The 15,259-nt window shown below is 41.7% G+C and overlaps 1 pseudogene; it reads left to right on the top strand.

The window, feature by feature from the left end:
- The first annotated feature begins 2,024 nt into the window (after positions 1-2,024).
- On the top strand, positions 2,025-2,142 carry LOC126199788 (5S ribosomal RNA; annotated as a pseudogene).
- The last annotated feature ends 13,117 nt before the right edge of the window (positions 2,143-15,259 follow it).

Below are 15,259 nucleotides of genomic sequence, written 5' to 3'. Positions count from 1 at the left end.
TTTCTTGCAACTCTTTAAGTTCAGCATCGACTTTGTCCCTTAATGCAATGAGAACAATTCTGGCCCGGAAAAATTTCGGCTGAGTCTTGTCATTCATAGCAATATGCGCAACAAAATTGTTATCACTGCCTAAACCTTCAGAAAAGATTTCATGGAATTCTTTATTGTCCTTAATTTGAAAGCCAAACAAATCAAATGAATCAAGGCCAAATACGTTCTCACAGTAAAAGTCACAGTTCCAAAATGCGAGCGATACACGGCAGGCAATGTACGTTTGACGTGATTGGGAATGTCTTGTCCCTTATAAGACGTCAAATGCGTGCTAGTTTTAGACTGGCGTGAGGAGCCTAATAGTTCATAGTGTTATGATTCAGCAATGTAACAGAGGCACCCCTGTCCAACTGGAATTTCACACGTTTCCCACTAATATGCAAATGAACAAAATGTTTGTTGGACTGACATAGCACTGAAGAAACTGGTCGCTTGCTAGTTTTGCTAATACCTGCAGCAGACTTTGAATACACTGCATTCAAATCAAATGGCCCTGAGCACTATGGGACTTAACTTCTAAGGTCATCTGTCCCCTAGAACTTAGAACTACTTAAACCTAACTAACGTAAGGACATGACACACATCCATTCCGGAGGCAAGATTGGAACCTGCGACCGTAGCGGTCGCGCGGTTTCAGACTGTAGCGCCTAGAACCGCTCGGCCAACCCGGCCGGCTACACTGCATTGATTACATGGGCCTTGTGACTAGATTTTTGTGAGTGGGCAGAATTCTTAGGTTTGTTCCGTTAAAAACATATGGATTGTATGTGACCTTTCTTGCCAGAAGTGTAACACTGTGCTCGCCTGGACGGGCAGTCTTGTCGTTAATGCCATGCATAGCACTCAGGGCATGATTTAATTTTGTTTACCTGTGTAGGGGACTGCGCGGCGTGGTGCGTGCGGGCTGTTGCTGCCTAATGATCCGGTCCCGCTGAAGGGACAAGTCAATGTGACGATTGGTGGCTGCTCAGATTTATCAGCCGAGTCGGCACCTGAATCATACTGATCGAGAATTTGCACTACATGTTGAAATGAGGGATCTGACTTTCAAAATCTGTTCTTTGAGTTTGACATCAGTTACAGTGTACACGATCGCATCACGCAACATAACATCTGAATATAAAGCACCACAAGCACATTTGAATTTGCATTTCCTTGTCATGCCCTGCGAATCTCCTACCGACTCACGATACGTTTGTTCTGATCATTTCTTGCAACATTCACGTTTTGGTCATAATAGTTAGTTAGCGAGTCTACAACCTGTTCACAGGAAAATTCACTTGGAGTTGGGTTTGGGAACAATTTCTGAATGAGGCGAAAAACTGCGCTTCCTATCGTCGACAAAAAGTTGTGTAATTTCACTGTACCTGATACGTTGTGAGCAATTACGCGGGTTTCATACCGTTGCAATCACCCGAGCTACTCCTCATCTTTTTCGCTACGGTTGTTGCTTGTGGTCCTGCATTGGTGGCTTGATTCGCCTGGAGCTGCTGTACGGTGTTTAGCCGCGAGGCAATCTGTGTAAGCTGCGTTGCATCTGTCGCTTGCAGCTGAGGCGCCTGAACAGAGGATGGGAGAGGTGGGTTGGTTTTCTGTAAGGGACAAATGCAGTAAAAGGACAAGGCGAGCAATAAAAATAAGCACACAGGGAAAAAAAATTCTGCAACGTCCACCTGAAAACACTGTTTAGCAGAAAAACAATGACATTATTAAAACATGTAAAACCCCTAAAAAGAAAAGACAGGGTAGAATTAAGGCACCAGCAAAACAAAAAAGTCCACGAGAAAAGAAAACAGACAATCTTTGGTGGCTGTCGGCACTGGGTTGTCGCATTGGTGTTCGTTCAACCTTCTCATCGCCAAATGTTAAATCCACCCTAGTCGTCAATTATGGGGTGTCTAGGAAACCTGCCTCCTCGGATGGCTATACAACATTCAGACAAATCGTATTAATGAGTTGCATTATAAATCTGAGCCAACGGCCTTGCCGCAGTGGTAACTCTGGTTCCCGTCAGATCACCGAAGTTAAGCGCTGTCGGGCTGGGCTAGCACTTGGACGGGTGACCATCCGGTCTGCCGAGCGCTGTTGGCAAGCGGTGTGCACTCAGCCCTTGTGAGGCAAACTGAGGAGCTACGTGATTGAGAAGCTGCGGCTCCGGTCTCGTAAACTGACATACGGCCGGGAGAGCGGTGTGCTGACCATATGCCTCTCCACATCCGCATCCAGTGACGCATGTGGGCTGAGGATGACACGGCAGCCGGTCGGTACCGTTGGGCCTTCCAAGGGCTGTTCGGACGGAATTATAAAATGAAAAATTACAATACTTAATTCTGGGTTACACAGATGTGGCGCAAGAAAAGGGCGACAGTCAAAATAAGAAATCTCTTGAGTATAACAATTCCCAAGTCCGCGTTACATAGACGATACAAACAAGTGCTTAGATTTGACGCTTCTATTCAAGTTGCTAGTCTTGAAGCTGATGTAGAACTGGCCGCGACAAGTCGGGTGCGGCGATAATGTCCTTTTTGCATAGGAGCTGCTGCTGTCGCGTTGTCGTCCTGAAGAGGAGTCGGTCAGCATGCAATTGGCTGACGTCTTCTCACAGCTTTCTCTGCTCTATCGTTCCCGACTGGAGTGCCGGCGCCTGACTTTACACCGTAACACTATTTATTCATAGACTTTTGAATTTTATTATATTTGTGAAAATAGTTTTATTGGCTGATATGTGCCATGTGATACGATTCGAAGTCGTAAGTACAATGCTTATATTATCATCAGTGTACGTAATGTACCCATTGCATAATGTATAGCTAGTATGCGTACTATCTAGTATTTGAGAATGAGAGCACTTAGTCACTTGCAACAAACCTTTACACATAATTTTAAACTTTTACGAAACTTTTTCTCTCTGACAATCGCCACGAGGCGATGAAAGGAAAAAAGCTTATCAATTTTTACATTTGCTCTATTCATGCTCTAAAACTGTTGCATTAGGCATGACGTCATGTCATTTAATTTCATTATTTGTTTGGCACTAATTCTATTCGCTATACATTTAGCAGACAGTATCCACATATACTACTGAATGTGGCTACAAAATAATATCACTGTACGGTTCAGGGAGAGAGGTGGAGGAGGGGATGGATAAATAGAGAAGGGGGTAGCAGATGGACGCAGTTAGGGGTGGGAAGAGGAGATTGGCAGAGAGTGAGGGGTGGAGGAGGTGGGCAGAGAGGAGGAGGAGAAGGAGATGGACAGAGAGGAGGGCGGAAGAGATAGACGAAGAGAGAGGAGGAAGGAGAAGATGGACAGCTAGAACTGAAACAAATGCGTGCCCAGGCAACACCCAGTACTCAGCTAGTTGTTAATATTATGTTGACAAAATTTACAATATTTTGAGGAAAAATTTACACAAACGTCAATTTTACATTCTCTGTTCCGAGAGCAAGGAGTTTTTAATATTAAAGGACGAATTGAACCAAAATGTCGTGCGGCGGGCAAGCGCTGTAGTTTAGGTCGTTTTTGTAGGCCAATTTACACTGTTTCCATAATTGGTGGACCAAAAGTGTCCGGTATCAATTTGTTGGCCTCGACTTAGCCTACACCACTGCGGAACTTTTGAACAGTTATCGTCCATACTCTCTTTAGGGACCCTCTGTATGCTTTGTAGTTTTAAGGGGGTGCGTTTCTAAAGACAAGCTAGTGAGAATGATGACAGCACTACACAAACAATGATGTTGTAGGTGGGGTCGGTGTAAGACTGTAACCGACGCATTACTTCTCTTGGAAGTGAATAAATGCTTCTTTAAGCCTGCATGACAGACAGTATCAAGTACCGCTGCACAGAGGAGGCGCAGAGGGTACATGTGGGAAGAGGTAGGATGAGGCATGTGGTTATAGAATAAGATTAAAGGGGGTAATGTCACAGCAGAAATGGCACGTTGTTTCAAATCGAAACGCTAGGGCTTAACAATAGGGGGAGAGAGTGTCTGAATGTGTGTGCGATACTTCCATGCACTTTGGTTCTTGCGCTGGTATTCTTTGAGTCGTAGTGGCACTTTTTAGCCAGCTTTTGTGTATAGACAAAATAGCTTCTGCTGGGCCAAAGAGACATCAGAGGACACTGGTCAGCAGCTATTGGCGCTTCTACATGGGGACCTCTATTCGCTAGCGTGCAACAGCACTCTTCGCTGGGAAGTCGAAAGATGAGGTTGTCTGCTCTCACCATCACTTATAACATAAGTATAGGTAGTTGGAATGTACAAAGATTTTGTTGAGGTCGAGATACTAATATGTTTCTCAGAACTATAGCGACGGTTAAATCATACCGATGTATCTATTTCAGTTAGGGAGTGCGACGATTGTTTCAGTTAATTAACGCGATTCTTTGTCCCACCGCTACTTAGTGATGGGAGAGCGCTTCGTTCAACTCATGTCTTGTTTCAGTTAGCGTGAATTTCAGAGTGTGAATGCATTGTCTGTTTGCTATCAAAATTTGTTGCCTCGAATTCTTTACCCGTGTTTTAATTTTACATTCAATTCGTGAGTTCGGTATTTCTTTCTGTTGGCACGTTAAACTAGACCTCGTGCCTTTCCGCCACGTGGAGAGTCTTCCGCTCAACGTTGCTATCCATGCTGTTTAAATTGAATTTCGTATCGAATGAGAATTTCGTTTCGCCCTGTATATATCTGTATGTTTTGTATCTCCGAGATGGAGAATTTCTACGCAAGCTGCCTACCACGTAGCTTATCAACAAAGCCAACCTTTCTCTGACCCGTGTGTTTCTATCTCGTGTACAAATTGATATTTGTCTTCTTTTCCTTCTGTGGGTTTGTTGGGAACGAATGTGAGTGTGCATATACATGAGACGAATCCATCGTTATAGCAATCCGAGGTCTTCCCCGTGTGTTCAGAAATAGTTATTGAAATAGTTACTATGTCATACACACAGTATCAAGCATTCCTGTAGTGAACTTGAGTGTTCGTAATTGATATTTTCATATGGCTTAATTCGTAAAATAAATGTTAACTCGATACTAAAGTGTGCTAGTAACGTTACTTGTGCAACCCGTCCAAATTTTAACCTGGCTCACTCATAGTTATGTGGTATTTTAATCAGATGACTTTAAGGAGACAGAGTAAAATTTGGACGGGTTGCACAAATAATTTTTTTAAAAAATATTTCATTTGATGTTCATAAGAAGGTTTCACTTTGAATCTAATCGAATAATAGGCAGGGGGACAACATGCCAGTGACGCAGTGCAAAACTAGTTGATTCAATTATCAATCAGTTCGTAAAGTAACTGATCGAAGCTTACTCAACGCAAACTCGCGTTACGCTCCCTTTTAATCTGACAATTCGAAAGGGTTGTGAAGCTGAAGTGCGAGCACCCAGCATTCAGTATTACGGTTGCAAGAGTACACCAGTCTCATTCTGTGGGAAGGAAATGAAATGAGAGATGCCAAATGGAAGACTGAGTCTGTGACAATAATAGCGTGTACGTGCTGTTTCAGAACAGAAAGAAAAGCAGGACACTGAGTGTTCAGTACAATAATTACCATAACTGGGAAACTGAGTTCAGCTACTGTGCTCACTTCTGAACTAACTATGGGGAGTAATATAACATGGCGGCCTAAATGACGGCTACGATGCAGCGGTCACCCGCGCTAAGGCTATGATTTAATATTGAAATTAACGCAGTAAAGCTACCTGCTGTTTCTAGCAGAATATATACTGCTAAAGGAGGAGTAATGTTTCATTTAATCAAAAGACTATCATTGAACATGTTGCTAATGCCTGCAGTTGATATCTTTTGTATGTACTAACAGACTAAATCGCCCACGTGGCAGTCAGTATACAGAAGGCTGTTAGACTGCAACATACACTCAGTTTGCTGGTAAAAGTTGTGAAACAGGTAAGTGGTTGATTTTCGAAATTCACGAAACACAATAACGCAAAAATTTAAGTGAAGAAACAGCATCTCTACGGCCTATCCATCTTCTTGGTAGATTTTCGTCGAGATACGCCGTAACATGATTTTGGTAGTGGGCTGGGGCACCATCTTGTTGAAAGTAAACTCTTCCGTATCCATACAAGTCTCGGATGGCAGGTAAAATAGATGTCTGAAGCTTCTGAAGCTACACCTCACCGGTAATTGTGTCGTCAAAGAAGAATGGCCCAATCAAGCCCTAGTAAGGCAACCCACACCACACATTTACTCCTGGTAAATTCACGGCTTTGTCTACATGGACGTACGGATTTTCGGCGGCCCAGTAGATGCAATTGTGGCGATTTACTCTACCACTGAGTTTGAACTGTGCCTCATCAGACCACACAATCATCTCTGCAAACTCTTCATCGTTGCGCACCATGTTAGTAAACCACTCGCAGTACTCCATTCAACGATCTGGGTCGTCCTCGTTCATTGTGTGTAGCAATCGTGGGATGTAGCACTTCCACTTTGCTGTCTTCAAAATTCACCGAACACTTGAGCGGCTCACTCCAGTTTCACGGGCACACTGTCTCACAGACTTCTGTGGTGAGCGAGTGAATTGTTGTAACACACGACAGGAGTTAGCTGGACTTGTTACTGTTACAGGTCGTCCAGATCGTTGTTTGTGTACGTCTTTAACACAGCCTTCGGCTTCAAATTTGTCTGGAATGCGACGAATCGTTAAACGTGTCGGTGGCTATGTTTGATACTCATTTCGCCATTTCCGTTGAACCTCATTAATGTTTTCGTACTTAAAATACCACTTCAAAACTGACTTCGTTACATCGAATGTAAGCCTTGCGCCAGCCACGTTTATTCCAGTAACTAGGTGCAACTAAGAACAAAACACTATCGGGCGACTGTCATCTGAGAAAACAAAACAACGCAGTACAACGCTTGTGTGGCGATTGCCGGAACTACAAACTATTACACTACCAAAGATGAGACAACTCCGTCAATTAGTTTGCCAGTTATGGACTTTTAAACAGTGGATGCATTTTTTTGGACCCCTCTGTATAGTATCAACAGTAACAATAAGTAACAGAAACAAACACAAATAAACAGATGTATTTTCTGGTTTCAAAGAATGTTTTTTTCCACTGACAGGATTACATTGTTTGCTTTAATTGTAGTTCTGGCAACACGTAATTCTTTTGATACTTCGCTGTCATTTTGATACTTCAATATAATTTTCACACGTGTGTAGAAAATCATTTGCGCGGCATTCTAGTAGCCAACAGGACGAAAAAGAGTAATACAAGAAACACAATTTTAAAACAAGCTCAGCACTTAACACGTGCTAAATTATCTTCAAGTAAATCTTTTATCCGTAGTGGATGCAGAACAAGCGACTATGATGAGTTAAGTTTATCAGAAACAGCTGCAACATGTCGCCTTTTGTGTTGGTAGAATTTTTACTTACGGCACTCGCATTGTACTCGTTTCCCTATATTTCCGCTAACGCTCGGCTCGCTTCGGGTTCATGCAGCGGGGCCCGCGAGAAATGCGGGCCTCCCAAACATAGGTTGTGACGTCACAGTAGTCGGCTTGGTCGTCACACTTCGCAAACACTCGGCTCCGTTCAGGGCACACAGGATATCAATGTGTAATTGGAAAGGTACCCGCTACATGTCTTGACTTTGTCGTAGCTTGCATGCTTTTAAATGAGCAGTCAAGAATTATTAAACTCGTCTGAAATGGTTACTCGCTCTCCGCCGGACCTGCAGTGTGACGTGCGGTGTGGAACGCGCCACGGGCTGTCTTTCTTGTGGGCATGGGTTTGGAGCTCACGACGCAGTCCATTGAAAGTTTTACTTGATCTGCACATATGCCCGGCCATTTCGCCGCCACTGGATTTGAACAACGAAGAGAAACACGTTTCCAGTTTGAGAGCAAAGTTATGGCCACTGAGCTCATGTAGGTATGGAGAATGGAGGAAACAGCTCATCTCCTGGAATCAGTGCTAACAACACAGACACACACGGTATTTACTGCCTACTGCCTACCTCTGTGCTACACGTTGATAGATCGCAAACGTTGGTAGCAGATGGCAGTGCCACGAAAATCATCTGATTTGAGCAGCGCCAGCAGAGCCATAGCTTAGTGAACAAACTAGTTATCAGTTCACACGTAATGTTTTGTGCTAGTTATTTGTTAATTTCGTGCAAGTGTTGCTGTGTGTTCTTTCTGACGTTAATCGCAAAAAGTCTCGCATTTAAAAGAGAAAAGTAGCTGCTGAACGCCGCCAACTCCAGGAGAAATGGACGAAAGACTGTTTCATTACCATGTACTGTTTGCTTGTTGTGTAGTGAATCACTATCTGTTGTGAAGAAATATAATACGAAAAGGCACTTTTGTACGAAACACTTTGCTCAACAAAAACTTACATGGAAATTGCAGAAAGACAAAATTAAAATATTAATTTAAAATTTGTTCAAACAACAGCATATGTTTGCCAAACCGAGGATGCAGTACGATAATTGGGTTAGTTTTACTGTGAGTAAAAGAACTACATATGGTTACAGCCTTTTTCTGACAACAGATTCGTGAAGGAGAGCCTCTTGGACATTGCAGATGTACTATGTCCCGACAGAAGAAAATGTGTTCAAGCGCCGGCCGGGGTGGCCGAGCGGTGCTAGGTTCTACAGTCTGGAGCCGCGCGACCGCTACGGTCGCAGGTTCGAATCCTGCCTCGGGCATGGATGTGTATGTAGGTTAGTTAGGTTTAAGTAGTTCTAAGTTCTAGGGGCCTGATGACCTCAGTGAAGTCCCATAATGCTCAGAGCCATTTGAGTTCGAGAAAATAAACTTGGCGAGGCGAACAGTCGTTTGCCGAATTACTATGATAGCTGATAACATTTAAAACAGTTTGTGTGATCCGCCACAATCAAAGCATTTGCGATAGGCTTGTTCGAAAGCACTGATTTGTTAGATACAACTCAGCGATTTCCGTTCGTGGTGTAGATGTGGAGTTCAACACAACGGAAAAATTACGAGCATTACAGCCATCAAAAGGAAAGTTGTTTCTTTACTATTAGCGTTGCACAATTTTGCAACGAAAGTATTTAAGGCAGCTATTGTAGAACGTCGTAAGTAAAGAAACAACGTTCACGACGCTTAAACAAATATAAACATCTGACGATGGGGTGAACCTAAAATGAATGTACTCTCAGAAACGAGTGTTTGGGGGCATAATTTGTCGGCGCAGCGTGTCGTGTGGGCATAGCGTGGGTGTGTTACACGATAAACATTTACTTCAAGGATGCTACAGCTCTGACTTTATGTTGCTGTGGCGTCATATGACGAGGTGGCCCACCTGTTTAAACAAGTAAGCGAATCAGACACGCGAATCACCAAAGATTGCCCATGCCTTGCTTATAGCATTGTATCGGTCGTTGTTTATGTTACCAGTTAGCTTAATTGCATAACACTGGTTTGTAAAGGACGTGGGAGCTGTTACCTGCGACAAAGTTTGTGTAATGCTGTGTAATTAACGAGCAGGAAAACAAAAACAATGTTATTTGTGCAACGAGATTAATACCACGGATTCAAATAGACAAAAACCCCCACGGTGCTATAAACAATCACTAACAAATGTGTGCCACCTGATAATGAGTCGTTACCAATACAAAACGCGACTGATTGCAATTATTTATGAAATATTTATCGCTAAGTGAAAAATACAGAGAAATGACACTTCGGAATATGAAATAGTCATCGTTTCATGAATTGCTCCCGAACTAAGGCAGTAGAATTCTTATAAACTCGAACCAGTCAAGCGAAAGTAAGGCCATTTTTGCATTCAGCGACACTAAATTCCTTAATATGATCGTTTTACCGAAGAGACACTTTGACTGTCGAGAAGTACTATTGTGATGACAAGATGGATTTGAACGGAGAATTGAAGGAGACAGGCAAAATGACGGTCATGTAGTGGTTAATAAAGAAAGAACAAGAGAAGAAAAGAAAAGAAAAGAAAAGAAAAGGTTGAAAATGTGGGAAGAAATGGTGAATAAAAAGGGGGTTTTAAAATCGTTAATGACCGTGAAAAAAGGGAAAGAATGAAATGCAAATCGGACTTCGTATTACAGAAAAGTTATCGGACTTCCTGATTCGGAAATGCTATTGTTGGGGTGGTCCTTGTGGCGTTTCTGAGCAAACGTCAAACCAATTTCCACTACAAAAATTATTTGAAATAGAATCGAGAATAACAAAATGTGATTAACAGGGGGAAATGGCGTAGATAAGAGTTCATCCTTTACCATGTTAACACGTCTTCTCTCGTGCGGCGTCCAGGTCTTGTTCTCCAAAAATCTCCTGCTTCATTTCTGCGTGAAAAGTCGTTGCTGCTCCGAAATTTTTCAATCGTCCAGGAATCACTAATTTATACAAATCAAAATCATCTTGTCACTGAATGCAATTTATTTTACGTTGCTACTTCCATCCTCCGAATTTCATAACAACTTCCACAATATGTCTGCACATTAATAAGTTTTTTCGTCTTAAATCAGATCAAGACTAGCTAAATAAGTTTTTACGTCTGCATTAAGCTTCCGCTCTCAAGAGACAATAGACGGATAGAAAACAAAAAAAGAGTTACAATTTTAGTATTTTCTCTGCCGTCGAGCGCTCATACCGCTGCGACGGTATAATTTATATCTGAGGGAACGAGTGTAGCGCGGCGAAATTCAAAGTCCCGCTACAGTCATCAGCAAACATCAATTTCTATGTTCTCGCTACAGGGTCTTTTTTTTTTTTTTTTGGTTATGGTTTTAGGGCGCAAAACTGCTACGGTCATAAGCGGCCATTCTGTGGCTTCTGTGGCTTAGGAAAACTAAATGTTAAATCAGCACCAGTGGGAGCGAAACTCAAGGAGGGAAACTAAAAACGGAAGGAAATCTTAGAAAACTACTATTGAAAGGTGGGAGGGTTGTATTCCCAAAAAAGAGCTTCAAATGACCGATTTCATATCACTGACACCGATAAAATCAAGGACGTGATCGGCTGAGCGCGTGCCATCTGCTATCTATCTATATCCGTATCCCGCTCCAGCTACTTCCGGATCTGGGTGCTGACGAGTCCTCTCCAGTTGGCTCGGTCCTCCCGTCACTTTTCTTCCTCCACTCGCTGCCACGTCACACCTCTCCTTTCCACAGATATTCTCACTCCCATTTTCATCGTGTTCTTTCCCCATCCATCTTTAGTTCTTCCATAATTTTGAGGAGTCTCTGCCCATGCATCCTCTTAACATGCCCATACCATCTTAATCTCTTTTTTTCAATTTCTTCTCTCATACTTTCTTGTTTAAGGTCCTTTCTAATCTTAACATTCCTTATTCTGTCCATTCTTGTTTTTCCATAAACTGCCCTGAGAAATTTCATTTCCCCCGCTTGCAGTCTGCTTCAGTCCCTTTCCGTCATTGTCCATGTTTCTCCACCAAAGATGACAATAGGGAAGTAATAATTCTTATACATAAGGAGTTTCGCTTTCTCTGGAACTTCCTTATTCCAAATCAGGTGTTTAATTGTTTGGTAGAAATTGCCTCCCTTCTGTAACCTTCTAACAACCCTACCACAACAAAGGTCAAATTTAATAACGATTGTGGTGTTGCTCACGCTGCTAAATACTGCATTTTCGGGCAACAACAATCATATTATGTGGCAGGTGTCATTAGAGCACAGTTAATAAAGTTAATTCATGTAATATTCAAAAAACTAGGCACTCATCTTTTTGTGTTTCCCCCGCTGGTCTCTTATTATCATGGCTCAATCGTTGAAAATCTAGGTGGTTATGATTCCAATCTCGGATGCAAAGAGGCCTAGGTTTTATCCTGCTATATTCAAAAGTTTTGTAGATGGGCTTCTCAAACCATTCTTGGAGGTTAAACTTTTTCTGGACAATGGTGATGTAAAAAAAATAATCAGCAAAAATGGCTGTGAGCACTATGGGACTCAACTGCTGAGGTCATTAGTCCCCTAGAACTTAGAACTAGTTAAACCTAACTAACCTAAGGACATCACACACATCCATGCCCGAGGCAGGATTCGAACCTGCGACCGTAGAGGTCTCGCGGTTCCAGACTGCAGCGCCAGAACCGCGCGGCCACTTCGGCCGGCCAATAATCAGCACTCCGAAATTAAGTTACACTTCCTTTTAATTGCTTTTATTGCAATATCACGTGACACACAAACATCACTTCACAATACAAAACATACGTGAAAACATCTTCGTCACAATCACTGTTCAAGTTCACATTTTATAAGCGGACTACAATACGCGTCTTTACAACATGACGTCCAACAATTGACTTTCTCAAGGTCCGACTCTCTAACAACTCAACAACTTAACTAACAATCGCTTACGCGCCCAAAAATCAGAGTTACAAGTACGTCAAAAGAAAGAATACACATAAGAATAATATCATTGCAATATAAACATATCGATGTATCACAAATGAAATCAAATCTTAATGTTGTCTCAGAAATATGTCAACTACTTTGCAGAAACACAGTAGAATATTACTGGTATCGAGAGGTTCAGGTGAGGTGCCGTAATGGTTGCGTAATTCAAGTACCATTACAACCTCCTATTAATTTCGTTAGTTTTTCTTCCATCCCTAGATATTTCACTCCCTAAATAAGTGAAACTTTCTACCACTTTGAGGGGTTCTCCATTCAAGGTAGTATTTTCGTTGATCACTTTCTCTCTTCCAAATACCATTACTTCACTCTTATCTTTATTTATTTTCAATCCATACCTTTTCATTATTTCCTTTCACGCATCAAGTTGTAACTGTACATCTACCTCTTTATTACCCCATATTACCATATCATCTGCAAAAATCATCTTTTTGTCTTTTTCTTTTACTATATCTTTAACTGCCCTATTCATTCCCTCCATCACAACATTAAAAAGTGCAGGAGATAGAATACTTCCTTGTTTAAGTCCTTGTCTTATTTCGAAGTATTCAGAGTTCCCCAATGGTGTTCTAATTCTACAATTGTGTCCTCTGTACTTTCTCTTTATTACATTAATGTATCCATCTTCTATATCTATCTTCTTTATTTCTTTCCAGAGTCTTTCCCAGTTAACTGAGTCATATGTCTTTTCTACGTCTATAAAAACCATTATCACCCTTTTGTTATACTCCCAACTTTTTCCCATCAGTTGACAGAAAATATCAGGTCGATCATGCTTCTTCCTTTCCTAAAACCATGCTGTTCTTAACTCAGCTCCTTTTCTGTCTTTTCACTTATTCGATTTAGTAAAATTCTTTCAAAAATCTAGACTGTATGACTCATAAGGGTTATTCCTCTGTAGTTTTTACAAAGTCTTTTATTGCCTTTTTGGAAGATGGGAACAATGTCTCCTCTTCTCCAATCGTCAGGTATTGTACTATTTCTCCACACACATGATAGTACTCTATACACTGTCATCTGCTAAAAGGGAAGATATATCAGGCGACAGCTGTAAACGGGAGCGTAGTGGATTAAAATAGAGGCACTGAAGTAAAAGGTGTCTCACCGTCCGCGGTTGGGAGAGTGGGGACAAAGCAGGGGAGGATAGCCACTTAAAAGGTGTCCACGGCTGAAAAGACAGTGCCCTATCCGGAGTCTAGTTAAAATTACCTCCTCCCGACGACGAGGCCGGGAGAAAGAGGTCAAAGCACAGGGAAGAGGTTTTACGTCACGTAATTTAGTATCGGGAAGTGTAGACCAATGTGTGCGCCATAAAAGAGCAACACGACGACATAAAACGCGCTGTGGTCTCATCGTGTTGTGACCCTGTGAGCCTTCTGAAGGAGGAAAGGACCGGTGGCATCGTAGGGGGGAGGGGGGAGGGAAGGATGCTTCTGTGCCATATATTGTACGTAGTTCATATTACACAAGGAAATTGACAGTGGTCCGTCATTCACAAAACAGTCCAGGATGCCAAATAATGTTACAACTCAGAACTCCTATATAACAGGCTGAATCGTCCGCCATGTCTTCCCCATCTCTGAGAATTCATCACTGTTTACCTTGTGGGTTGTTAACCTACTAACGCAATTTTTTACGATATTTATAATAAAATGTAATATTACATGGCTATAGAAAAGTAGTCTCGAAACTTGCATGGTAGTTTGTAAATCTTAAATGCAAATATGGGTGTTACACAGTAGCAGCCTATGTCTATTTATCAGTCTTGCCTGCATATAGCCACCTGTAGGAGAGGTGTTTATTTATTATCAGGAGGAGATACTGTAAGAAATGTCGCACATTTATTGTACAGAGGTGGAGGAGAGTATAGTTTCACCTGACAGTGAAACGAATTTTTAGTAATAGTTTCATCTATCACTTAACCAGTATTCACTTTATGTACTTCATGATTGGTTTGTTGCTTGTTGAGTTGTGGCAAAAACTCGATTCTTTGAAAGTTATGTTACTTGTGCAGGTTTCCTCACCATGACCACTCCGCTATAATAGTATCTGAATTATCACTCATTCTACGGTGCCTATACAATAAATGGGGTTCAGTATTAATCAGTTTGTGTATGTATGTTTATGATAAGACGCATAAATACACAAAAAATATTCCTCTCCACATTGCCAATTGCGAAAATATCTCAGGAATCGAAAAAAATTTGAGACGAACTGCTTCAGTACAGTTTTCCACATAGAAGAAACGCAATTGCACGCAACTGGTTTCACGTTTATAACTATTTTTATTAACATATATTTACAATGCATAATTGAACGGCGGGTGGTTCCCAATTGTCTCTAGAGTCACTAGGAAACCTAAACATGCAAAAAGCATTTTTGCAATTGTTAGTGCAGTTCACAGCTAAGCAGCCGCCCATATTTACGACGAATTCTTCAATACATTTCATTAGAAATCTTCACTCCATCGTGCAGGAAGTGGCAACTGACCCTTAACATAGACATGTGTAATGTATTGCGAATACATAGAAAGAAGGGTCCTTTATTGTATGACTATATGATAGCGGAACAAAAACTGGTAGCAGTTACTTGTGTAAAATATCTGGAAGTATGCGTACGGAACGATTTGAAGTGGAATGATCATATAAAATTAACTGTTGGTAAGGCGGGTGCCAGGTTGAGATTCATTGGGAGAGTCCTTAGAAAATGTAGTCCATCAACAAAGGAGGAGGCTTACAAAACACTCGTTCGACCTATACTTGAGTATTGCTCATCAGTGTGGGATCCCTACCAG

Source organism: Schistocerca nitens, chromosome 8, assembly GCF_023898315.1.
Source record: "Schistocerca nitens isolate TAMUIC-IGC-003100 chromosome 8, iqSchNite1.1, whole genome shotgun sequence".
Lineage (NCBI taxonomy): Eukaryota > Metazoa > Arthropoda > Insecta > Orthoptera > Acrididae > Schistocerca > Schistocerca nitens.
Note: the sequence above shows the minus strand (reverse complement) of the source record. Positions and strands in the feature narration are given on the sequence as shown.